Raw genomic sequence first — 27,950 nt, forward strand, 5'->3', positions numbered from 1 at the left:
CTCCTTCCCAACATGGAGCAGTCAGTTAACATCACAGAGCTGAACTTGCCACAGCCAGAGACGCTCAAGAGCTAGCTGAACCAGAAAGTGGAGCTCCTGTCCACGTCCACTGCCCAGGTCAAGGGGCACAGACCAAGTGTGTGGAAACCAGGGACCATCTGAATGTGCTGAAGATTAAGGGGAAAGAATTACTCATTCCACTGACGAGTTCTATGTATCTCCCTGGGAAGCTGCATGACGTGGAGCACGTTCTCATTGTTGTGGGAATAGGCTACTACGTAGAAAAGACAACTGAGGATGCCAAGGACTTTTTTGAGAGGAAGACAGACTTCACTGAGCAAATGCAGAAAATCTAGCCATCTCTGCAGGCGAAGCAAGCCATGAGACAGGGTGTCACGGAGATCATGAGCCAGAAGATTCAGCAGCTCACAGCTGTGGGGGCAACTCAGGCTACTGCCAACCTGAGAGCTTGTTCTCTCTCTCTAATAAATAAATAAAACCTTTGAATTTTTTTTAAATAAAAAAAACCCTAGGTATAAACCTAACCAAAGAGGTGAAAGACCTGTACTCTGAAAATCATAAAACACTGACAAAAGAAACTGAAGATGATCCAAAGAAATGGAAAGACATTCCATGCTCATGGATCGGAAGAAGAAATATTAAAATGTCTATACCACCCAAAGCAATCTATACATTTAACACAATCCCTATCAAAATACCAACAGCATTTTTCACAGAACTAGAACAAACAGTCCTAAATTTGTATGGAACCACAAAAGACCCTGAATAGACAAAGCAACCTTGAAAAAGAAAAGCAAAGCTGGAGATGTCATAATTCTGGACTTGAAGTTATATTACAAAGCTGTAGTGTCAAAACAGTATGCTACTGACACAAAAACAGACAGATCAATAGAACAGAATAGAACCCAGAAATGAACCCACAGTTATATGGTCAATTAAGCTTAGACAAAGTAAGAAAGAATATCCAATGGGAAAAATACAGTCTCTTCAACAAATGGTGTTGGGAAAACTGGACAGCTACATGCAGAATGAAACTGGACTATTCCCTTTCACCGTACACAAAAATAGACTCAACATGGATTAAAGACCTAAATGTGAAACTCGAAATCATAAAAGTTCTAGAAAAAAGCACAGACACTAATTTCTCTGACATTAGCTGTAGCAACTTTTTCTAGACATGTCTCCTGAGGCCAGGGAAATAAAAGCAAAAATAATCTATTGGGACTACACAGCCAAGGAAACAACGAAACTAAAAGGCAACCTACTAAATGGGAGAAGATATTCTCAAATGATATCTAATAAAGTGTTAATATCCAAAATATATAAAAGACCTATAAAACTCAACACCCAGAGTGCCTGGGTGACTCAGTCGGTTAAGTGGCTTACTTTGACTCAGGTCATGACCCCAGGGATCCTGGGATCCCCTGATCCTGGGATCCAGCCCTGTGTGGGGCTTCCCGCTCAGCAGGGAGTCTGCTTCTCCCTCTGCCCCTCCCCCTACTCATGTGCTCTCTCTCTCTCAAATAAATAAAATCTTTTTTTTAAGGATTTTATTTATTTATTTGACAGAGACAGCCAGCGAGAGAGGGAACACAAGCAGGGGGAGTGGGAGAGGAAGAAGCAGGCTCCTAGCGGAAGAGCCTGATGTGGGGCTCGATCCCAGAACGCTGGGATCACGCCCTGAGCCGAAGGCAGATGCTCAATGACTGTGCCACCCAGGCGTCCCCCAAATAAATAAAATCTTAAAAAAAACAAAACTCAACACCCAAAAAAACGAATAATCCAATTAAAAAATGGGCAGAAGAAATGAACAGACATTTCTCCAAAGATGACATCCAGATGGCCAACAGACACATAAAAAAAATACTCAACATCAGTTGTCATGAGGGAAGTGCAAATCAAAATTACACTGAGAGATCATCTCACACCTGTCCAAATGACTAAAATCAACAGCACAAAAAACAACAGGTGCTGGAGAGGATGTGGAGAAAGGGAAACACTTCTGCACTGTTGGTGAGAATGCAAACTGGTATGGCCACTGTGGAAAACAGTATGGGGCTTCCTCAAAAATTTAAAAATAGAACTACCCTGTGATCCAGAAATCGCAATGCTAGGTATTTACCCAAAGAACACAAAAATATCAATTCAAAGGGATACATGCCCCCCTATGCTTATTGCAGCATTATTTACAACAGCCAAATTACGGATATAGCCCGTGTCCATGGACTGATGAATGGATAAAGAAAATGTGGTGTGTAGACACACACACACACACACACAAACACACGGGAATATTATTCAGCCTAAGAAAGAATGAAATCTTGCCATTTGCAATAATATGGAAGGAGCTAGAGAGTATTATGCAAAGTGAAATAAGTCAGAGAAAGACAAATACCATATGATTTCACTCACATGTGGAATTTAAGAAAGAAAACAAATGAGCAAAGGAAAAAAGAGAGCGAGTGAGAGAAAGGCAAACCAAGAAACAGACTCTTAACTATACAGAACTGATGGTGACCAGGGGAGATGGGGAGGGGGTGGGGGGATGGGTTAAGTAGGTGATGGGGATTAAGGAGTAACTTGTGATGAGCACTGGGGGACGTACGGAAGTGCTGAATCACTATTTGTACAGCTGAAACTAATATGACACTGTATGTTTACTGGAATTTTTTTTAAAAAAGATTATTTATCTTAGAAAGAGTAGATGGGGGGGTGCAGAGCGAGAGGGAGAGAATCCTCAAGCAACTCCCCACTGAGCACGGAGCCGATGTGGGGTTTGGTCTCAGGACCGTGAGATCACGACCTGAGTCGAAACCAAGAGTCAGTTGCTTTTTTTTTTTTTTAAAGATTTTATTTATTTATTTGACAGAGATAGAGACAGCCAGCGAGAAAGGGAACACAAGGGGGGAGTGGGAGAGGAAGAAGCAGGCTCACAGCGGAGGAACCTGATGTGGGGCTCGATCCCACAACGCCGGGATCATGCCCTGAGCCGAGGGCAGACGCTTAACGGCTTAACCGCTGTGCCACCCAGGCGCCCCAAGAGTCAGATGCTTAACCAACTGAGCCACCCAGGTGCCCCAACTAACTGGAATTTAAACAAGAACTTGAAAAAAAATGCCCCAAATAAATATTTCCTAATAAATGCTGAATACATCTATTAAAAAGAAAGAGAGAGAGAAAGAATCAGAAAGTCCCTGTGTCCCCCCAGGACGTAAAATACCCTCGAGGAAAAGAAGAGGCTGCTCTATTGACAGGGAAGAGGCTCCCCCAGACGACAGTCCCAATGTCCTGGAAAGGGGGTATAATCTGAAGTCCTGTGTGTTCTGGAGACCCTCCAGGGCTGCCCTTAGAAAGGCTGGATGGGAAAGGGATCTTGTTGGGGGCCCTCTGAAAGGAGAGGCAGCCAGCGCTTGCTAGTGTGGGATCCCGGGGAGGGCTGGGGGCAGTGGTTCTGGGCTGTGAGGGTACTTGCCCCCCAACAGGGCCGATTCAGACACTGAGGAAACAGAAGTGGGTGCCTGGGGCTGCTTTCTCAGCTCTGTGTTAGGCTGAGCACCAGGGAGGGATTCCTTCACCCTCTGAAGACCCAAAGTGAGGTGTCATCACTAACCAGAGGGCCCCGTCCCTGGCATTCTTGAGATGCTGTTTGCACAGTGACGTGGTGTGGCCAGAGCAGCGCCCACAGTTCTGGCTGCAGGGACTGGCTGGACAAGGGGTTTTCTTCAGTGTGGAAGGCATAAGTTACCTCAAGCTCCAGTATGGACCAGATGCTGGTGTGTGTGTGTGTGTGTGTGTGTGTGTGTGTGTGTGTGTGTGTGTGTTTTCTTGTCTTACCTGCCTCTGCCTTTCTGGAAAAGGTCATATCTGTCCTGAAGATGCATGGAGGAGCTCTGCAGGGAACCTCTGTGTTACTGTCTAGTTTTGGAAGATTAGAGCAATGCTTACTTTTCACATCACTTTTAGACATTTTCCTTTTGTGTCCACCCTCTCATCTGCTTCTCACCACACCCAGTGAGGCAGGTGGGGAGAAACCTCTGTTTTCTCACAAACAGGACTGGCTCCTGTTGAGCCACTTAAGGGGAGATTGTCTTCCTCCTGCTGCTTCCTTCCACATTCCCTGGGAAGTATTATTCCATGGCCCAGGCCAGGGCATACAAGGAAAGAGGAGACTGGGGCTGTTAGAAGCTTCTAGTCTGTGAGGAAAAGCAAAATAAGAATAACATCCAGTGGAACATGAGAAACTAGGTGTAGTAACAAAGTATCATTGCGATACACCATTTTCTTTTACAAATGAATTGTTATTGTCCTTTATTATTTTAATATTTGAGAGAGAGAGAGAGAAGGGGAAAGGGCAAAGGGAGAGGGAGAGAGAATCTCAAGCAGACTTCACACTGAGCACAGAGCCCAACATGGGGCTCGATCTCATGACCCTAAGATCATGACCTGAGCGGAAATCAAGAGTCAGATGCTTAACCGACTGAGCCACCCAGGTGTACCCGAAATGAATTTTTAAATCAACTTGTTGAATGCCACAAGAATTCCTCTTAAAACAATAGAAAAACTACCAAAAAAGTATAGAAGAGTATGGAAGATATAACCAGAAAATAGTGGGGGAATAAAAGATACACTAGAGAGGATCATCAAACTCCAACTTTGGTTCTTTGGGGGAAAAAACTAATAAAACTGGCAACATCTGACAAGATTTATAAGGTCAAAAAAAGAGAAGGCATAAATAAATAATATTGGGAATGAAAAAAAGGACATTACAATAAAGCAGAGTCAAATGATAGAGAATATGAACTGTGTGCCAATGAATTTTAAAACTGCAGAAAATGTATATTATACATACATAACATATAAAACCTAGATATAACTTAGATACATAACTTAGATATAGGTATATAACTTGTATATATATGTGTGTGTATATATATATATATATAAATTAAAATTGACTCATGAAGAAAAAGAAAACCTGAATGTCATGTAACAAAAGACAAGAATCACTAGCAAAACATCAGGACTTGATGGCTTTGCTGGAAAACATTTAAGTAACATCTAGATCATTCCAGCCTGATACAAAATCTTTCAGAGGTAAAAAGAGAGAGAGAGAGAGAGAGAGAGAGAGAGAGAGAAAGAAAATACTCTCCAGCTAGTATGAGGAGTTTCTATATCCTTGATAATAAAACAAGACAAGGACAGAACAATAAAGTAATATTTTACAGGCCAATCCCACTAGAGAAATTAAATATAAAAGTCTAATAACAATGTCAAGAAACTGAGTACAAAAATATTTAAAAATACAATGTGATCAAGTTGTGTTTTTCAGTGGCTTGAGTGTGTGCACCCCTGCCCCCCCGCCAAATTCCTTTGTTGAAACCCTAATCCCAGTGTGATGATACAAGGAGGTGGGGATTCTGGGAGGTAATTTGGTCGTGGGGGTGGAGCCCTCATAAATGGAATTAATGGCCTTATTAATGGCTAGGGAGCTAGCTAGCTCTTTTTCCTACCATGTGAAGAAGATACAATAAGTCAGCTGTCTGCAGTCTGAGGAAGGGGCAGCGACAGCAACTATCTTTTGGCACCCTGATCTCAGACTTTCAGCCTCTAGAACTGTGAGAAATAAATTTCTGTTGTTTGAGCCACCCAGTTTATGTGTTGTTGCTGTTTTTTTTTTTTTAATATATGCATGGCTCACATTTGTGGCATCTATTTTATTGCTAGTGGACTGTGTGGCTTTAGATTAACCCCCATGTGTCATCCTGATCGCCTCTCGAGTCTTTTTTTTTTTTTTTTTGGCAGACAAGAGACAGTGAGAGAGGGAACACAATCAGGGGGAGAGGGAGAAGCAGACTCCCCGCTGAGCAGGGAGCCCGATGTAGGGCTCGCTCCCAGGACAGTGAGATCATGACCCGACCAGAAGGCAGACGCTTGACAACTGAACCACCCAGGCGCCCCACAGTTTATGGTATTTTGTCTAAAACAGATTTATTCTAGAAATGCAAGACTGGCTGGACATTTGAAAATCACTCAATGCCACCCACCACATTAACAATCTAAAAGAAAAATCAATAAATAAGGTCTTAAAAAAAATGTGGCACCTGGGTGGCTCAGTGGGTTAAGCAGTTAAGCGTCTGCCTTGGGCTCTGGTCTGATCCGGGAGTGCCAGATCAAGCCCCGAGTCTGGCTCCCTGCTCAGTGGGGAGTCTGCCTTTCCCTCTGCCCCTCCCCCTGCTCATGTTCGCTTGCTTTCAAATAAATTAACTCTTTAAAAAATTTTTTTAAATAAAAGAAAAATCATATGATCATACCTTAATAGAGTCAGTAAAAGTTCTTAGTAAACTGAGAATATAAGCATCCTCTACCCCATAAAAGGTATATAATACCTATAAGACACATCAAACTCAATGGAGAAGCATTTAAAAGCATTCTTTTAAAATCAGAAAACAGGAAAACGGTCCACTTAACTCATTTCTACTTATATAATAAACATTGTATATGCTGACTGCTCAATAAGAAAAAAATAAATCTAAATAGAAGAAATGAAAAGATCCCAGATATGATTTTGTAAATAGAAAATGCAAAATAATCTACACACAACTTATTAGAGTTAATGAAAGAGTCAAGTAAGATTGCCAGATATAAGATCCTATACAAGAGTCAACTACATTTTTTTTTTTAGACTCTACTCCCAGCGTGGGGCTTGAATTCAGGACCCTGAGATCAAGAGTCACATGTTCTACCAACTGAGCCAGCCAGGTGCCCCGAGTCAACTACATTTACCCACAAGAGCAATGTACAATTAGGAAATGCAACTTTAAAAATTAACAAAGGATGTAAGATCTTTAGTAGACATTTTTAACATTTTACTGAAAAATAATAACGAAGACTTAAACATATAGAGAGACAAATCCTGTCCATTAACAAGATGAAGATTCAATTCTCCCTAATTAATTTACAGGTTTAATACAGATCCAACAAGGATTTTCGTGGAAATTGACAAGGTAATTTTAAACATTTTTGAAAGACCAAAAGATAGCCAAATTACCCCTAAAAAAAAAAACCAACTAGAGGAACTAAGGCTATATGATTTCGAGTTTTGTCTTATTATAAACCCACAGCAATTAGGATGTATGGTATTGCAAGGAACAGAATAGAGAGCCACAATGTTGATGGCATTGACTGTGGTGATGGTTTCATAGATGTGTATACTTATTTACAAACTCATCAAGTTGTATACATTAAATAGTACAGCTTTTCATATTCAATCATACTTCAATAGACTGGTTTAAGAAAAATTAGAGAGGGGCGCCTGGGTGGCACAGCGGTTAAGCGTCTGCCTTCGGCTCAGGGCGTGATCCTGGCGTTATGGGAACGAGCCCCCACGTCAGGCTCCTCCGCTAGGAGCCTGCTTCTTCCTCTCCCACTCCCCCTGCTTGTGTTCCCTCTCTCGCTGGCTGTCTCTGTCAAATAAATAAATAAAATCTTTAAAAAAAAGAGAGAGCCCAGAAACAGTCCCTTGTATATAAGGAAAGCTGATTTATGTCAGTGTTGTCATTGAAGATCAGTGGGAAAGGAGAAACCAGTCAATAAATAGTGTGGGACAACTGTCAGTCAGTGGGAGGAGGGGGGTGGATAAAAACTGATCCACACTTCACACTATGCACAACAATTCGGTTCCAGAAGAATCAAGAACTTAAATATGAAAGACATAGCTTTAAAAGATAGAATTTCCTTAATAACTTGAGGTAGTGATTTATTAAACAAAACACACACAAAAAGCACAAATCAGAAAGAAAAAAATCAATCTGACATTAAAATTAAGACCAGTTCACCAAGACACACTACAAGAAGAATGGAAAGGGAAGCTATAAACGGAAAGAAGTTAACTGCATCATATAACCAACAAAGGATTACTATTTAAAATCTCTATTGGGGCACCTGGGTGGCTGAGTCAGGTGTCAGACTCTTGGTTTCAGCTCTGGTTGTGATCTCGGGGTTGTGGGATCAAGCCCCTCGTCAGGCTATGCACTCAGCATGGAGTCTGCTTGAGGTTTCTCTCTCCCTCTCCCTCTGCTCCTCACGCTCATGCGTGCGCGCGCTCTCTCTCTCAAATAGATAAATCTTTAAAAAAATGGAAGTCTCTTGAGTCTAGAGGCTGTGTTAAAAACACTCCCAAAATAACTAAGACAAAGATTCACAATATAAGGGGGAAAAATGGGCAAAAGGCACGTACAGGCATTTCAATGAAGGTAAACCATGATGGCCAAAAAAACAAAAACAAAAAACAAAACTTTGAAAACATACTCAACCTCAGTAATTAGAGAAATGTACATTAAAACTACCGTCAGATATCATTTCATAACTACCAGATAGACAAAAATTAAAGTCAGCAAACCAACGGCCAGTAAGGAGGAGAAGCTATGGAAATACACAAATGCCATTGATGGAAATGGGTACATTCACTCCTGGGACAAATTATTACATTTACCTGCCCTGACCCAGTGGTTCTATTCCACACTTTAGAAAACGAAAGTCTTGCAGGTATTCATTGTAACATCATACTAATAACCAAAATCTAGGGAAAGAAACCAAACCTCCACGAAGAGAGAAAAGATCTATAAACTGGTCTGTGTAATTAATACAAAACCTGTACTGCCCAATACTGTCATTATTTTCACCTGCTGGTTGAGCGCTTGAAGAGCAGTTAGTCCCAATTGAAATACAGAAAATGAAGATACAGGCTGGATTGAGAATGTTCAGCACCAAAAAAGACAATGCAAGCACTTTTAATCTTCTGTATCGGTTTCACGATGAAATAAAATCTTGAACTAGATTAGATAAAATCAACTTCATACGGTTTCCTTTTATTTAACGAGCTTCTTAAACTTTAAATTCTCCTGCTTCTACTTGACAGGAGAGCAACAGAAACCTTTTTTTTTTTTTACTTAACTGGCGTGTAAAACCCAGAATGAAATCTCGCCCTTTGCAAACATGTGGATGGAACTAGAAAATATTATGCTGAGCAAAATAAAACACCATATGATTTCACTCGTATGTGGAAATCCAAGACAGTCACAAAGAAAAAATAAGTGAAAAGCTGAGATAAGCTTTCAAGTCCCGCTATTTCTACTTGTAAAGAGAGCCCTCAGTAAAAACAAAATAAACACAGCCAACACACGTAACCAACCCACTAAAACCGCGAAATCCAAACAACTCCAAAAAAACCCAAAATAAACACTAATCTAAAACTTGTGAAAACGCAGGTGAAATGCTATCACCGTACTCCGTTTCACACTCTTATAAAAACATACTCAGCTAAACGAAATATTAGCACGTAGTTTTCAGGAAAAAAGTACTAGATAATAAAACGAGAAGTAAACACGCATCATAAACACTACCACCCAAAAAATGCCGATCTTTCCTTAGAACACATACGTGAGCCCTACCGAAGTAAGGCCTCAAAAAATTGGTTTAAAACTCAGAATTGTTCCTCTCCACGGAAATCTTTAGTAAAAGGCGAAAGATTTATGCGATCTGAAGAGAAACCAGAGTACAGCAGCAGTTGTTGTAACTCACGTGTCAGGTAAAGAAAACTCCTAATACACTGATGGTGTCTAGTTAATGTCAAGACTCAGTGCCTGAATAAAAATTTTTAGGTTACCCTGTAAGTATAAATCTAACTGTAAGATATATAAGTGGGAGAATTTTAAAGTTTTATTGTTTTAAATTTGTACCGTGTGCAGTGCACTGTGGGTATGCAAATAATCGAGTCACCCCTGTTTCGGTTGGGAAAATAGGTTCGTATTCACGCTGTACCTCGGCGTTACCGTTAGGGGGCGAAGCAGAGGATGGACTGAGTGGGATCTAAACGCCCTATTGATAAGAGACTCGGGCTTTATGTTTTATATATTTGTACGCAGTTTAGTTTCTGTCGAGTAAAGACTGCCATTAAACCGAGTAAGAGAAAATTAGCAAATAAGTGATTGATACAAAATTCAGGACGGTGGTTCCTCCCTTCACTGGGGAGGGAGGAGTAAGGTTGGGAAGGGCACACAAGGTATTTTTTCGAAAGCTGCGTGGTAGGCACACGGGTGTTTTGTTTGTCCTGTTTTAACCGTGCACCTCCAGATTGTACACTCTTCACCATTCTGCATTTTCGTCTGCCGTTTGAGAAAAATTCCCGTCAGGGTCTTGTTTAAAATTGGAGCCTGCGTGCTTGGCTTCAGGTTTCCTGCCCCACCTGTTGCTGCTTTGGGAGATGAAATCTTGCATTCCGGGTTCAGATCCCGGGTCTCCATATCCTATGTTTTTACTTTTTTTTTTTTTTTTAAAGATTTTATTTATTTATTTGACAGAGATAGACACAGCCAGCGAGAGAGGGAGTTACAAGCAGGGGGAGTGGGAGAGGAAGAAGCAGGCTCCTAGCGGAGGAGCCTGATGTGGGGCTCGATCCCATAACGCTGGGATCATGCCCTGAGCCGAAGGCAGACGCTTAACCACTGTGCTACCCAGGCGCCCCACAGCTTATTTTATTTTTTAAACTAATCTCTACACACATTGTGGGGCTTAAACTCATGATCCCAAGATCAAGAGTCAGGTGCTTTTTGAATGGAACCAGCCAGGCACCCACCCCATCCTTATAGTATGCTTTTAAAATGTGCTGTTCTGGGGCGCCTGGGTGGCACAGCAGTTAAGCGTCTGCCTTTGGCTCAGGGCGTGATCCCGGCATTATGGGATCGAGCCCCAGAGCCCCACACCAGGCTCCTCCTCTATGAGCCTGCTTCTTCCTCTCCCACTCCCTGTTCCCTCTCTCGCTGGCTGTCTCTGTCAAATAAATAAAATCTTAAAAAAAAAAAAAGTGCTGTTCTGTATGTATTGTTCTTTGATGTGCTTGTTGATTCTGATTAGTGAAAGAAACCTGAGAAAAATAAAACAAGATGAAATCAGAGAGGTAGACAAACCATAAGAGACTCTTAATCATAGGAAAAAAACTGGAGGCTGCTGGAGGGAAGGGTGGGGGGATGGGGTACCCGGTGATAGGCATTAAGGAGCGCACTTGATGGAATGAGCACTGGGTGTTATATACAACTCATGAATCACTGAACTCTACTTCTGAAACTAATAATAGACTATGTTAATTAACTGAATTAAAAAAAAAAACCTCCCAGAAAAAAATAAAATAAAACGTTCTTTCCTCTGTGGCGCTCAGTTACTAGATCCGACCTGCCTGCAAGAGTTCCTTAACTATCGTGGTAACTGAACAACCTTGAGAAAGGAAATTGCAGCTCTTTTTGTTTTTTCTAGCTGATTATATAAACATTTTCCTTCCTAGCTTTGACACCTTCTTTAAATTGACACTCCCCCCCCCCCATTTGCTGGTTCCTTTGCTCATAACTAGTCAATCATATGTGACATGTATTTTATTTTATTTTTTATTTTTATTCTTTTTTAAAGATTTTATTTATTTATTTGACAGAGACAGACAGCCAGCGAGAGAGAAAACAAGCAGGGAGGGAGAGTAAGAAGCCGGCTTCCAGCGGAGGAGCCTGATGTGGGGCTCGATCCCAGAATGCCAGGATCCTGCCCTGAGCTGAAGGCAGACGCTTAATGACTGGGCCACCCAGGCACCCCGTGACATGTATATTAAATTTTACATTTTAATTTTTTAAAAAGTCTACTACAGGGGTGCCTGAGTGGCTCAGTAATTAAGGTTAAGCGTCTGCCTTCCCCTCCTCCTGGACGGGGAGCTTGCTTCTCCCTCCCCCTCTGCCTGCCCCTCCCCTTGCTTGCGCTCTCCCTCTCTCTCTATCTCTCTCTCTCTGTGTGTCAAATAAATAAATAAATAAAATCTTCAAAAAAATTAAAAAATGTAAAAAATTAAAAGTCTATTACATTTTAAAAACAATTTATTGGATATGATTCACTTGCCGTACAATTCATCCATTTAAAGTGTATAATTCAATGGTTTTTAGAATATTCAGAGTTGTGCAATCATCACCACAATCTAATTTTAGACCATTTTTGTCACCTCAGAGAGAAACTCTACCCATTAGCAGTTATCCCCCTCCCCCCACACACACATACACACAAACACTCCCTGTTCCCCAGCCTCTGGCAACCACTTACTACTTTCTGTCTCTAAAGTGCCTATTCTGGATATTTCAACTAAATGGAAGCAGAAAACCTGTGGCCTTTTGTGACTGGCTGCTTCCACTTAGAGTAATGTCTGTTGGGTTCATCCATGCAAACACATTTGTTTTGATACTTTTTGCCTGCTTTTTGTATGTCACAATGTGACAGGAAGTTACAGAGATCCACAAATGTGCAAAGTTCCTATCCTATGGTAATAGCTACGCTCACAGGCGTTGTCCAGGGGCTAAGGCATTAATGGAACAGGAAAGGAGCAATTCTGAACGCTTTGAAGAGGGTTTCCCTGCTCCTAAAGTTTAGAGGACATTCACCTTCTGGACTTTTCTCTGCTTCATTATGGAAGGGTCCTGGGCAGCTTTCACTGGTTAGAGAATCACAAGGTTAACTTTTGTTTTTAGCATTCGAGGCTCCATAGAGAGTCATGGAGCTCCCAGGGCTTCTGAATCCAAAGTGTGAACCCATGTCTGATGGCAAAGGTGGAGTTTGAGGGGCTGGAACAATTTCATTGTTTATGATGTGGCTGGCACTTCTATTCCTGGAAACAATTCATACTGATATTTAATACAAGATATATCCTAAAAAAAAATACAGATCATAAAAACCTTTAATTGGAATTTTTTATTGCAATTTTGATTCTTACCTTCTCTCTGACTCTAAAGGGAAAATTTACACCACTTTGTTTACACGTGGTGTTTTGGTTGTTTTCTTCATTAGCTTGGGCAGATTCCCTGCTATATCTATGTTCAGATATATAGATATATATACATGTAATGAATGAGTTTATTACTTTTTCTGCATTCATGGGATTATTTTTAAATGGTTTCGCTCCATTGTCTTCCAGTGGAGATCTGCATCAAGAGATTGTTAAATCATCCTTAGCTGTTCTTGTAGATAGTTCTTTGGTTCCTATTTCTTGTGGTCAGATCCCAGGGACCACAGCTGCAAGTGGGAGGTCTGAGCATAGGAGCAACACCTGACCCTCACAGATTTTGCAGTGGAGAGAGACTCCCCTGTGGAAGGTGGATTAAACGTCTAGGTCTCAGCTCTTGTCCCCAAATTTATCTTCTTCCTAGGACTCCTTGCTCATTTTTGCTGCAGCCTCTCTACTGGCCACAAAGGGGCGCTGCTTCTCCTTAGTGCTCAGTTCCTGCCACAAGGCCCACCTGTTAAGGTCAAGGAGTCCAAAGTTTTGCTCTAATAGCTCCTAAAAGAATTTTGAAAATATATATTCCTTGAGCACACTTTAAAGATCATATATACAGTTTCCATAAGATAATTTACAATATCATGCATTTAAATAGATGCAAAGGATGGATATTTTGTGCATCGTAAATACTGATACTCTAAGCTGTTATATCGCTTTAAAATGTAATCAATGGAAGATAAATGCCCAAGAGATTTGGTAACTACTATCATAATTTTTTAAAAAAGATTTATTTTTTCATTTGAGAGAGAGCATGCATGAGCGGGAGGGGCAGAGGAGAGGGAGCATCTCAAGCGGACTCTGCACTGACATGGCTCAATCCCACAGCCCCAAGATCTTGACCGGAGCCGAAACCAAGAGTCCGTCACCCAACTGTGCCACCCAGGGGTCCCCTATTTGAAAAAACTAAAAATTTTTTTAATTTAAAAAAAAATTAAAAATTGTTTACCTAATTCCTTTCTCTTCTCAAACTTGTTTTTCTACTTCCATTTCACCGAGAATTTAATACAAATATTTTTATACCTGAAAATGTTTTATTGATCACTCAATTATATTTCACTACGACAAAATAAGTACATTAACTGAATTTTAAAACATTTTCCACATTGTTTGGACTCAAAATTCTATGCATTAATGTTTTTCTTCTGGATTAATTTATTCTTGCAATTATTAGTACTACACACTTGATCCATGCACATAAACATATTACAAATTTTGATAATTATTAAACATAAAGGTGTTGTTTTATTGGAAATACATTCCTTAATTAAATGGATGCATGTTACTTATTGCCAGAAAAGACAGGGTTTCTTTCCAATGCTTTTTTTTTTTCTTTCGTTTTTATAGCTGTAACCTAAGAAATCTTGTTGCCATAAGTCAGTGGATGGAGGGAGTTTCAACAGTGTCACTCTCTACCATATAGTGAACTATTAGTGACAAACAAACTGAGTCCTTAAAATTTTGTTGAAAGAAAAGATTTGGAAATCTTCTAATTTACAAAAGAATTTTTTTTAAAGATTTTATTTATTTGTCAGAGAGAGAGAGAGCCCAAGCAGGGGGAGCGGCAGGCAGAGCAGGCCGAGCTGGCAGAACAGGCAGGGGCAGAGGGAGAAGCAAGCTCCCTGCTGAGCAAGGAGCCCGATGTGGGACTCGATCCCAGGACCCCAGGATCATGACCTGAGCTGAAGGCAGTCCCTGAACCCACCCAGCCACCCAGGCATCCCTACAAAAGAATTTTATAAAAATTTACAAAAGAATTTGTTGTCCAGATTCATTTCCTTCCTCCAAATTAACGTAAATATTTCAAATTGACATTTATTGGAAACCCCGAAAGTTTTTACATCCTCCAGCATTGCACCTTGGTCAGGTTTAGGGTGGATGACAGGAAAATGTTTACTTTGTGAAGTGAGAGGAGGGCAATTAGTGAAAAGGAGGTAGGAAAGGGGTCTTTCATAGATCTCCTAAAGTCACTCACCCTGGCCACCTCTCTTTTAAGCCCCAGCCCAGCCCAGCTGCCCTGTGGAAGTGAGGTGGTTAACTGACTCCTGCCTTGGGTGTGGATGTTGGCTAGTTTCTTGACCTACATAACTATGATGGAAATGATTATGTTCTGTGCTGTCCAAAACGGCAGCCACTACTCCCATGTTACTGTTGAGCACTTGAAGTGTGACTAGTAAGTCTGAGAAACTGAATTTTAAATTTTATTTAATTAATTAAATGTAAATAGCCAACATGGCTAGTGGCTACCATATTGGACAGTGCAGGGCTAGGGATTCAGCAATGTCCTAGGCTTGGTTTTCCACTTGCTCAACAGACTGAACTGTTGAGTTTCGCTCATGGTGGAGACGAGATGGTGATCCAGTCCCTTTTCTTCTTCAGTTAGGTCAAAGCCTCCCTCATCCATACCCCCACTCCCATCACCTCCTCCTGCTCCATACTCCAGTACCCCAAAGGCAAATCTTGAGACATCTGAGAGCAAAATCTTAAAGCAATGTGAAGAATTCTTGGGGCTGATAGGTAGGATGGATGGTAATCCCAGGCCCACCCCTCTGACTTTGGGACCTGTGCCATTCTGAGTATCCATTTCCTCTGGGTTTAAATGAGTCTTTTGTTCTGGCTGTCAACCTTTGGAGGGAAATATCCCAAGAAGGAGAACAGTGGGCAGGAGTTACTGCCCAGGGAGAGACAAGCAAGCTGAGCCTACAAGGTCAGGAGAAAAGCAGTCCAGGTGCCCTGGGTCCGTCCGTGAATGGTCAAGAGAGCACAGAGTGGCTTCCAACATGGAGTGGTTATGAGGATGTAACTCAGAGTGAACGTGGCTATGATGGTTCATTTGGGGGGGGGGGGATTTTTATTTGTGTGTGTAAGGGAGAGAGTGAGAAAGTGAGCTCACAAGCAGGGGGAGCGGCAGGCAGAGGGAGAAGCAGACTCCCCTCTGAGCAAGGAGCCCCATGCAGGACTATATCCCAGGACCCCGGGATCATGACCTGAGCTGAAGGCAGATGCTTAACTGACTGAGCCACCCAGGCATCCCTGTGATGGCTCATTTTATATGTCAGCTTGATGGGCTAAGGGATGCCCAGATAGTTGATAAACATAATTTTGGGGTGTGTCTGGAAGAGATTAGCATTTGAATTAGTGGAGTGAGTAAAGATCACCCTCATCACTGCAGTGGGCATCATCCAATGAATGCACAGAGGACCCAAACAGTAAACAAAAAGGCAGAAGAGCAAATTAATCTGTGCTTGAGCTGGGAGACACACTTTCTGCTCTTCTTGGTCTTCGGCACTCCTGGTTCTTGAGCCTTGGACCCAGATTTACAGCACTGGCTTCCCTCCTTGTCAGTTTTCCAATTTGAACTGGAACTACACCCACCAGCTTTCCTGGGCTTCCAACTTGAAGACAGCAGATCATAAGATCTCTTCTCAGCCCTCTTAATTGTGTGAGACCAGTTTCCCATGATAAATTTTTATATTTCTCTATATATTATATTAGTTTGGGTTGGATTACCACGGAAAGTCAGGTTAGTGTCTGATTCCGTAGGCTAGGGAAGATACTGTATTGAGAAAATAGCTAATATGCTGGAGTACTGAGCTCTGCCCACAAGCCGTGTGGTATGCACACCGCATATTCAAAAACTCTCAGGTGCAAAGAAGTTACTTTTTTCAAAGCAGTAGGAAACGTTACGAAATCATACTCAGAAAGGTATGACAGAGCGCATCAACTAACTGCAAGTGCCGGTTTACAGAAATAAGCCATTAAAAAACAAAAGTTTTTATTTCGATAATACTAAAAGTAAAAACAACTCACGTCAACCGCAGATAAAGAGCATAAAATACAATTTGCGACCACATAATCCACTACTTAACTAACAAGATCTCTTACTGTACGCGTGCTTTTAAGAGTTACTTATCACCCTGGGACACACGATTTCAGAGCCAAGATTCTTAAAGACTTTTCTTTAAACCGTATATATAGCCTTGTTAAAAAAACAAGGCCTCAAAAAATTGGGTTAAGACTCAGAATTGTTCCTCTCCACGGAAATCTTTAGTAAAAGGCGAAAGATTTATACGATCTGAAGAGAAACCAGAGCATACCACAAAACACCACTAACTCATTCTTCAGGTAAGTGCAACTCCTAACACAGTGAGGGTGGCTATTTATCCCAAGATTTAGTGCCTGCAGAAATTTATCCCAGGAATTCTGAAAATAAGATCCTCACACTTAGAAAAGTCAAATAAGAAATAATTTCTTTTACTTGAAAACAAAAATACTGTTTGCAGTGTATTATGGGTATGCAAATGAAGCTGACTAATCGCCCTACAGACTCCGGAAATCTTAGTATTCAAAACGTTGCTCTGGGGGCCACCTTTAAGGGCCAAAGCGGAGACTCAGCTGCTTGACATGTAAATTTTGTTCTAGTCAACTAGACACATTCTGATTTTGTCTGTTCCTACATTGGGACTTTAAGTATGATTTATTTTATTTTTAAAAGAGATTTTATTTATGTATTTTTTATTTATATTCAATTAGCCAAGGTATAGTATTTTATTTATTTATTCCAAGGCGTGGGGGCGCAGAGGAAGAGGGATAAGCAGACACCCCAGCCGGGCCTGGTGCAGTGGTCGGGCTCAAACCCACCACCCTGAGATCATGACCCCAGTTAAAATCAAGAGTCTGACATTTAAACAACTGAGCCACCCAGGTGCCCCTAAAAATTTTATTCTTAAGTAATCTTTATACCCAAGGTGGGGCCTGAACTTACAACCCAGAGATCAAGAGTTGCATGCTCCACCAACTGAGCCAGCCAAGTACTCGGCTAGTATAGATTTTTTAAATTGCAATTTATAATTGCTTGTTATTGGTATATAGTAATGCAACTGACTTTTATTTATCACTCTTGCATTCAGCAATCTTAACTCTGGTTCTAATGATTGTATATTCTATTGGATGTTGTATGTAGACAAGCATAACACCTGAAAGTGACAACTTTGTTTTTCTCCTGTATATCTATACTTTTTATGATTTCTTTTTCTTGATTGATTTAACTGGTTGGGAAATCTAATAGAGACATTGGACTGAAGCAATGATAGTGGGTATCTTTTTCTTATTCTGGTCATAGCTTTCATTGGACCACCATTAAATGTGAAATTTGCTGTAGACAGGTGGGGCTTCATGGGCGGGTAGTCTATGCAGTTACCCTGTGCTCATAAGACCCCAGCTCTGCAGTCGCCTTCATGAAATTCTTAGTAATTTTGAAGATAGGTCCTGCATCTTCATTTTGTACTGGGCCTCAAAAGGATTCTGGTAGAAACTCTTCTATTAAGCTAGTTCCATTCTATTCCAAGTTTGCTGTGATTTTTTTTTTCTTGTAGTATATGTTGGTATTGAGATAATCATAAGTTTTCTCTTTTAATTTATTAATGTGGAAAATTACATTCACAGATTTTCTATGATAAAGCATCCCTGCGGTCATAGCCTGGACTCTATTTCACAATCATGTATTTTTAAATAGACTTTGTTGTTTAGAAAAGTTTTAAATTTACAGAAAACATGTGAAGGTAGTGCAGAGAGTTCTGTATATCCCACACACATTTGTCCCTATCACTAATATGTTATTATTAGTATGGTACACTTGTTTCAATTAATGAATCAGTAGTTTATTCAGATTTGTTTAGTTTATCTAATGTCTTTTTTTCTGCTCAAGGATCCTCTCCAGGATACTATAATATATTTAGTTGTCATGTCTCCTTAGAATCCACTGGGCTGTAAGTTTCTTAGACTTTCCTTGTTTTGATGACCTTGATAGTTTTAAAGCATACTGGTAAGATATTTTGTAGAATGTCCCTCTCCTGGGACTTGTCTGATGTTTTTCTCATAATTAGACTGGGGTAATGTGATTTTGAGAGGAAAACTACATAGATTTATTGCCATTTTCATCACTTCATTTCAAGGGTACATACATCAACATGATTTATCAGTATTGATATGATGATACTAATCACCTCCAGAGAGGAGAGGAGCCTGGAGGTTGAATCAATGGCCAACGATTTAATTAATCATGCCTAAGTGATAAAGCCTCCATAAAAACCCAAAAAGGGTGAGGTTCAGAGAGCTTCGGGATTGGTGAATACTTGGAGATGCAGGGAAAGCAGCGTATCCAGAGAGAGCATGGAAAGTATCCCTTCCCACATACATTGGCCTAGGTATCGCTTCCATATGGCTGTTCTTGAGTTATATCATTTTATAATAAACCAGTAATCTAGTAAGTAAACTGTTTTCCTGAATTCTGTTGAATTGCTCCAGCAAATTAGTCAAATCTGAGGAGGGGGGTAATGAGAACCTCCAATTTACAGCTGGTTGGTTAGAGGCACAGGTGATAGCCTGGATTTGCCATTGCAACATAAAATTATGAAAGATGCAAAGAAACAGAAAACGTATGATCTATACATTGGGAAAAAAGCAGTCAACAAAAACTGACTGTGAAAGCAACCAGATGTTGAGTTTAACAGACAAAGACTTGAAAGTAGCTATTACAAATTTGTTTAAGGAAGTGAAATAAAGTATGAGAACAATGTCACATCAAATAGAGAATATTAATAAAGGGACAAAAATTAAAAAGAAACAAAGGAAATGCTGGAGATAAAAAGTACAGTAATTGAAATGAAAAATTCACCACAGGGATTCACAGTAGATGTTCACTAGCAGAAGAAAGAACTAGCAAACTTGAAGATAGATCAACAGAGGTTATGTAATCCAAAGTACAGAGAGGAAAGCAATGAAGAAAAATTAACAGAGCCTCAGAGAAATGTGGGACACCATTAAACACATCAACATATGTGTAATGGGAGTACCAGGAGAGGAGAGAGAAAGGAGCAGAAAAAAATATTTGAAGAAATGATAGCTGAAAACTTCCCAAGTTATAGAAAAACAATCATTTTCATATCCGGGAAGCCCAATAAATTCCATCTAGAATACATTCAAAGAGATACACAAACAGACACATCATAGTAAAAATGTCAAAAGCCAAAGACAAGGAGGGAATTTTTTTTTTTTTTAATTTTTACTTTAGGTAGGCTCCATGCCCAACATGGGGCTTGAGCTCACAATCCTGACATCAAGAGTCACATGCTCTACTGGCTGAGCCAGCCAGGTGCCCCAAGGAGTGAATCTTGAAAGCAGCAAGAAAAAAATAAGTCATCACTTACAATAGAACCCAAATGAAGTTAACAGCAACAATGGCAGACAGAAGGCTGTGAGGTAACATGTTCAAAGTGCTCAAAGAAGGGGGCGCCTGGGTGGTGCATTTGGTTAAGCATCCAAATCTTGGTTTTGGCTCAGGTTGTGATCTCAGGGTTGTGTGATTGAGCCCCACGTCCCAGCTCCGTGCTCAGCATGGGAGTCTGCTTGGGATTCTCTCTCCTTCTCCCTCTGCCGCTCCCGCTCATGCTAGCATGTGCTCTCTCTCTCTCTCTCAATAAATAAGTAAATCTTTTCTAGAAAAAGTGCAAGAAAAAATTGCCAACCATGGGTGCCTGGGTGGCTCAGTCATTAAGCATCTGCCTTCGGCTCAGGGTGTGATCCCAGGGTCCTTGGATTGAGCCCTGCATCGGGCTCTTTGCTCCGCTGGGAGCCTACTTCTTCCTCTCCCACTCCCCCTGTTTGTGTTCCCTCTCTTGCTGGCTGTCTCTCTCTCTCTCTGTCAAATAAATAAATAAAATCTTTTTTTTTTTTAAATTGACAACCGGAATCCTATATCCAACAAAACTATATTTTAAAAATGAAGGCAGGGGCGCCTGGGTGGTGCAGTCGTTAAGCGTCTGCCTTCGGCTCAGGGCATGATCCCGGCATTCTGGGATCGAGCTCTGCATCAGGCTTCTCCACTAGGAGCTTGCTTCTTCCTCTCCCACTCCCCCTGCTTGTGTTCCTTCTCTCGCTGGCTGTCTCTCTCTGTCAAAATAAATAAATAAAATCTTTGGGAAAAAAAATAAAAATGAAGGCAAATTTGCAGATAAACAAAAACTGAGAAAATTTGTTACTAGAAAACCTGCCTTACAAGAAATAAAGGAAGTTCATCAGGCTGAAAGCAAGTGAACCTCAGATAGTCATGGGAGTCCTCACAAAAAACCAAAAAGCACCCATAATTATGTAATTACCAGGTGATTATGTAATTATAAAAGATAGAATAAATGCAGTTTTGTTGTCCTTGTTTTCTCTTAACTGGTTTTTTTTTTTTTAAAGATTTTTTTATTTATTTATTCGACAGGGATAGAGACAGCCAGCGAGAGAGGGAACACAAGTAGGGGGAGTGGGAGAGGAGGAAGCAGGCTCATAGCGGAAGAGCCTGATGTGGGGCTCGTTCCCATAACGCCAGGATCACGCCCTGAGCCGAAGGCAGACGCTTAACCGCTGTGCCACCCAGGCGCCCCGTCTTAACTGGTTTTTTAAAAAGATTTTCATTTATTCATTTTAGAGAGAAAGAGAGAAAGCTGGAGGAGAGGGAGAGAGAGAATCTTAAGCAGGCTCCATATTCAGCATTGACCCCAACACCAGGCTCAATGTCATGACCCTGAGATCATGACCCTGAGATCACTACCTGAGCCAAAATCAAGAGTCCAACGATTAACTGACTAAGCCACCCACGCACCCCTCTTAACTGATTTTAAAAGCAATTGTAGAGGTCCCTGGGTGGCTCAGTCAATTAAGCATCTGACTTCAGCTCAGGTCAGGATCTCAGGGTCCTGGGATGGAGCCCTGCATCTGGCTCCCCCCTCAGCAGGGAGTCTGCTTGTCCCGCTCCCTCTGCCCCTCCCTGGGCTTGTGTTCTCCCTCTCTCCCTCTCTTTCTCTCAAATAAATAAATAAATCTTAAAAAAATAAAAAGCAATTATATAAAACAATATGTATATAATGTATTGTTGGGCCTATCACATAGAAATGTAATATATTTGCCAATACGAGCACATAGAGTTTATGTGGGAGCAAACTGTATTGAGCTAAAGAAGGGTCTCCAGATGGTAACTGAAATGCGGAAGAATAAATAAAGACAACCAAAAACAATAAATAAGAAGAATATTATAACAAAAGTGATATATACTTGCTCTTTTCTTCTCTCACCTTTATTTTTTTTAATAGTTATTCTTGCTGCCAAACATTTTTTATTCTTTATTTTTTTAAAAGATTTTTAATTTATTCATTTGAGAGAGAGAGACAGAGAGAGCACAAGCAGCGGGAGAGGCAGAGGGAGAGGGAGAAGCAGACCCCCCACTGAGCCAGGAGCCTGATGCTGGGCTCCATCCCAGGACCTGGAGATGATGAGGTGAACCGAAGGCAGATGCTCAACCATTTGAGCCACCCCAGCGTCCCTCTCTCACCTTCTTTAAAAGGACATAAAATTACATAATGATAACAATGTTTTGTTTGGCTTGTAACATTTATAGGTGTAATCTAACAATAAGACTATAAAAAGGGGGTAAGGAAAGAGAGGTATATAAGAGCAACATTTTAATATATTGCAGGAATTTAGTAATAATAGAGGAACGTCAATGATATGAGACACATAGAAAGCAAAAAGTTAAATATATGTTGAAGTATATCAATGATAACATTAAATGTGAATGGATTAAACAATTCAACCAAAGGCAGAGATTATCAGACTTGATTTAAAACAAATAAACGAACAAGATCCATCTATATTCTGTCTACTTGAGACACACTAGGTTCAAAGATACAAATAGATTGAAAATAAAAGCTGGAGGTGCCCAGGTGGCTCAGTCTATTAAGCATCAGGTCATGATCCCAGGGTCCTGGGATTGAGCCCCACATCGGGCTCCCTGCTCAGTGGGGAGCCTGCATCTCCCTCTCCCTCTGTCTGCCACTTCCCCTGCTTGTGCACTCTCTCTCTCTCTCAAATAAATAGATAAAATCTTTAAAAAAAAAAAAAAGAAAAGAGGGGTGCCTGAGTGGCTCAGTCGTTAAGCGTCTGCCTTCGGCTCAGGGCGTGATCCCAGCGTTCTGGGATCGAGCCCCGCATCAGGCTCCTCTGCTGGGAGCCTGCTTCTTCCTCTCCCACTCCCCCTGCTTGTGTTCCCTCTCTTGCTGGCTGTCTGTCTGTCAAATAAATAAATAAAATCTTAAAAAAAAAAAAAGAAAAACTGGAAAAAGATATATCACGCAAAGAGCAAACAAAGCTGGAAGGATTCTAATTTCAGACAAAATAGACTTTAAAACAAAAAAATGTTACTAGAGATAGGGACATTTTATAATTTAAAAAAGGCCAATCCATCAGGAAGATATAACAATTATAAACAAATAAGCACCTGATAAGAGAGCACCAAAATACATGAAGCAAAAACTAACAAAAATGGACAATTCAACAACAGAGACTTCAATATTCCACTTTCAATATTAGATAGAACAACTAGACAATCAATAAGGAAATATAAGATTTGAAAACATTGTAGCAGCGTCTGGGTGGCTCAGTCGTTAAGCGTCTGTCTTTGGCTCAGGTCATGATCCCAGGGTCCTGGGATGGAGCCCTGAGTTGGGCTCCCTGCTCAGTGGGAAGCCTGCTTCTCCCTCTGCCCCCCGCCCCCGCTTGTATTCCCTCTCTTCCTGTCTCTCTCTCTCTGTCAAACAAATAAATAAAATCTTAAAAAAAAGAAAAGGAAAAGAAAACATTGCAAACCAGCTAGACCTAAGAGACATCTATATAGAACATTCAATCCAACAACAGCAGAATATACATTTTTCTCAAGTGCTCATGGAAAATTCTCTAGGATAAGAGTGTGGTGGGTCATAAGACAAAAGTCAATAAAAGGACAGCAGTAATACAATAATGTTCTTTCATCACAATGAAATGAAACTAGAAATCAGTAACAGGAAGAAATTCGAGAAACTCACAAACGGGAAGAAATTAAACAACACACTCCTACGTAACCAATGTGTCAAGAAAGAGATCAAAAGAGAAATTAGAAAACCCTTTGAGATGAATGAAAATGAAGGTACAACATATCAAAGCTCATGGGATGCTGTACCACAGTGCTTAGAAGAAACTTTATAAATTTATAACTTACAAACTTTCTTCCTTCCTTTTCTTTTCTTTTCTTTTCTTTTTTCTTTTCTTTCTTTCTTTTAAGGTTTTATTTATTTGACAGAGAGAGTGAGTGAGAGAGAGCAAGTATGACCAGGGGAGCAGCAGGCAGAGGGAGAAGCAGGCTGGTGTAAACGCCTACATTAAGAAAAAAGAAAGCTCTCAAAACAATAAACTAATAGGTCTCAAAACAATACATTTTCACCTAAACACACTTGAAAAGGAGAAGCAAACTCAATCTGAACAAGCAGAGAGAAAGAAATAAAAAAGATTGGAACAGAACTTAATGAAATAAAGATTATTAAATAATAGAGCAAACAGTGAAACCAAAAGCTGGTTCATGGATAACACCAACAAAAGTGACAAACCTTTAGCTAGACTGACCAAGAAAAAAGAAGACTCAACCATTTAAAATCAGGGGCACCTGGCTGGCTCAGTTGGAAGAGCGTGTGACTTTTGACCTCAGCATTGTGAATTTGAGCCCCATGTTGGGTGCAGAGATTACTTTAAAATAAAATCTTAAAAAAACCTCAAACATTTAAGGGGTGCCTGGGTGGCTCAGTTGGTTAAGCATCTGATTCTTGAGTTCAGCTCAGGTCATGATCTCAGGGGATCAAGCCCCACATTGGGCTCTGGCATTCAGCTCAGAGTGTGCTTGAGATTCTCCCTCTCCCTTTGCCCCTCCCCCAACTCATGCATGCGTATACGCGTGCACACGCGCTCTCTCTCTCTCAAATTTAAACAAAAAATTAAAGTAGAGAAAAAAAACCCTCATTTCAAATGAGGGGTGCCTGTCTGCCTCAGTTGGTAGACTTTTGATCTCGGGGTCATGAGTTTGAGCCCCACATTGGGTATAGAGATTACTTTTAAAAAATCTTTAAAAAACATCTAAAGTCAGAAATGAAGGGACATTACTACCTACCTTTTGGAAATGAAGAGAATTACAGAAGAATACTCTGAACAATTGTATTTCAATGAATTAGATAACAGGTGAAATAGACAAATTCTTAAAGACTCATGCTACCAAAACTGACTCAAAAATAGACAATCTGAATAGACCTATCACAAGTGATGAGATTGAATTAATAAGAAACCAAACCAAAACCCAAAACTACCCACAACAAAAGCCCAGGCTCACCTAGCTTTACTGCTGAATTCCACCAAACATTTAAATAAGAATTAATACCATTTTTTCACAAACTCGTTCAAAAAATAGGAGTGAACACTTCCCAACTCATTCTATGAGGTATTACCCTGATATCAAAACCATGCAGAAACATCAGAAGAAAACTACAGAGCAATCTTTTTATGCATATGGATGCAAAAGTCCTCAACAAAACACTGACAAACCTAAATCCAGCAACATATAAAAGAATCATGCACCTAAGTGTGTGGGATTTATCCCCCGAAATGCAAGGTTGGTTTACCCATCTAAAAATCAATGTTATACACTATATCGATAGAATAAAAAACAACCACGTGATCATCCCAATAGATGCAGAAAAAGTACTTGCCAAAGAGCAACACTCTTGCATAAGAAAAACGCTCAACAAACTAAGAATAGAAGGTAACTTCCTCAACCTGGCAAACGGCATATCTGAAAAACCCACAGCTAACATTATGCTCAAAAAAATATTCGTGCTTTCCTGGTAAGATCAGGAACAAGACAAAATAAATGCTGTCCCTACTTCCATTCAACATTGCACTGGAGGTTCTAGCCAGGGCAATTAGGCAACATAAAAAAATAAAAAGTATCTGGGGGTGCCTGGGTGGCGCAGTTGTTAAGCGTCTGCCTTCGGCTCAGGGTGTGATCCCGGCGTTCTGGGATCGAGCCCCACATCAGGCTTCTCTGCTAGGAGCCTGCTTCTTCCTCTCCCACTCCCCCTGCTTGTGTTTCCTCTCTCGCTCGCTGTCTCTCTCTGTTAAATAAATAAAATCTTTAAAAAAAAAATAAAAAGTATCTGAATTGGAAAGAAAGAAGCAAAACTATCTCTTTTCACGGATGACAGGATCTTATATATAGACAACCTAAAAATCTAACAATAAAACTATTAGAACTGGTAAACAAGTTCAGTAAATTTGGAGGATATAGGATTGATATATAAAAAGCAATTATATTTCTCTACACTGGTAATGAACAATTTAAAATGAAATTAAGAAATTATTCCACATATAATACCATGAGAAAGAATGAAATATTTAGGAATAAATTTAATTAAAGAAGCAGAAGACTTAGAAAACTACAAAACAGGGGCGCCTGGGTGGCACAGCGGTTAACGCCTGCCTTGGGCTCAGGGCGTGATCCTGGCGTTATGGGTTCGAGCCGCACATCAGGCTCCTCTGCTAGGAGCCTGCTTCTTCCTCTCCCACTCCCCCTGCTTGTGTTCCCTCTCTCGCTAGCTGTCTCTATCTCTGTCAAATAAATAAATAAAATCTTTAAAAAAAAAAAAAGAAAACTACAAAATATTGCTGACAAAAATTTTTAAAGATCTGAATAAATGGAAAAGCATCCCATACTCATATACTGCAAGTACTAAGTACATAGGGTTTCTTTTGAATGTGGTGAAAATGTTTCAAATTGGCTGCTGTGATGGTTGCTTGTATCTGTGAAGATACTGAAAACCATTAAATTTTACACTTTAGGGGCGCCTGGGTGGCACCGCGGTTAAGCGTCTGCCTTCGGCTCAGGGCGTGATCCCGGCGTTATGGGATCGAGCCCCACATCAGGCTCCTGTGCTGTGAGCCTGCTTCTTCCTCTCCCACTTTCCCTGCTTGTGTTCCCTCTCTCACTGGCTGTCTAGATCTCTGTCAAGTAAATAAATAAAATCTTTAAAAAAAAAAAATTTTACACTTTAAATGGGTGAATTGTATGGGCTGTGGATTGTACTTCAATAAAGCTGTTCTTTTTTAAAAGTTTTTAATTCCAGTTAATATACAGTGTTCTATTCGTTTCAGATGAATAAAGCTATTTTTTAAAAATATAAAAAGTAAATAAACAGAGGTTTCTGGCTGGCTCAGGGGGAAGTGCATGCAACTCTTGATCTCAGCTTTGTGAGTTCGAACCCCACGCTGGGGTAGAGGTTACTAAAAAATAAACAAACTTAAAAAAAAAAAAAGGAAAAAAACACAATGATAAGTCAGCTTGCGTTGTAGAGTGCCCAGACCCTGAGCATTGCATCCTCCCAGCGGTTCCCACACCCCCTTGGGATATGGGTGTTTCACTATGATTCTCATTTCAGGTGTGAGAAAACATATTCAGCAAAGCAAATTTCATGTTTTCATCCAACAAACAGTCCTTGAGGCCAAGGAGCTGGCCTTGTCTAAGGCCACAGTGAAGAAGAGGTGGAATGAAGGAGGGCTCCCAGGTCTCCTGTCCCACTCTTGCGGGCTCTGCCTTTCTGGGCCTGAACTTCAGCAGCCATGTTAGTTCCTGTGTCCCACGAGGTCCTGGGGGCACTAGGGGTCTTGTCGGAGGCCGTAAGGCTCTAAGACACTTGTTCCTGCGTCTGGAACAGTCTGGGCCTCATAGCAACCAGAGGTTTGATGTGGATTCCTGGGAGTAGCCGGCACTGGTTGCCTGGCATGGGAAGCCCTATGGTGTCTGGGGGTCCAGTATTGCTCTTCCTCCCAGTCACCCATACAATCCAAAATCACGGACCACCTCTTCTCTGAAGCCAGAGCCCAGCTCAACCTGGATGGGAAAGGAGGGGAAGAGGATGCTGGGGTGTCACAGTGGGGGCCAGGGTATTGAGTGGCTTCTTGGTCTAGGAATTAGCAATTACTTGTGCTTGGATTTCCAGGTGACCATGAGGCCAAACTAGGGTTTTCTCTGATGGGGTTGTGAATTGGGAGAGGGGATGGGAATCTAGTCCCTTGCCTACTGCAGAGTTAGGTCAACCTCCCCTCTGGCCTCCCCCATTATTTGCTCTCCAGGCTCTCTTTCTGAGAGGACCTCAAAGAAGGATCTTGCTGACACCCTGAG

General features: G+C 40.9%; 2 non-coding genes and 1 pseudogene across 2 annotated transcripts; 1 reads left to right on the forward strand and 2 right to left on the reverse strand.

Annotated features, from left to right (window-relative positions):
- On the forward strand, nt 1-27,719 carry LOC100482819 (annotated as a pseudogene).
- On the reverse strand, nt 9,463-9,578 carry LOC117802527. The gene has a single exon (XR_004625896.1). It is a non-coding gene; the product is annotated as a U5 spliceosomal RNA (small nuclear RNA).
- On the reverse strand, nt 16,854-16,972 carry LOC117802528. The gene has a single exon (XR_004625897.1). It is a non-coding gene; the product is annotated as a U5 spliceosomal RNA (small nuclear RNA).
- Nucleotides 27,720-27,950: the final 231 nt, after the last annotated feature.

Source organism: Ailuropoda melanoleuca, chromosome 5 (assembly GCF_002007445.2).
Source record: "Ailuropoda melanoleuca isolate Jingjing chromosome 5, ASM200744v2, whole genome shotgun sequence".
NCBI lineage: Eukaryota > Metazoa > Chordata > Mammalia > Carnivora > Ursidae > Ailuropoda > Ailuropoda melanoleuca.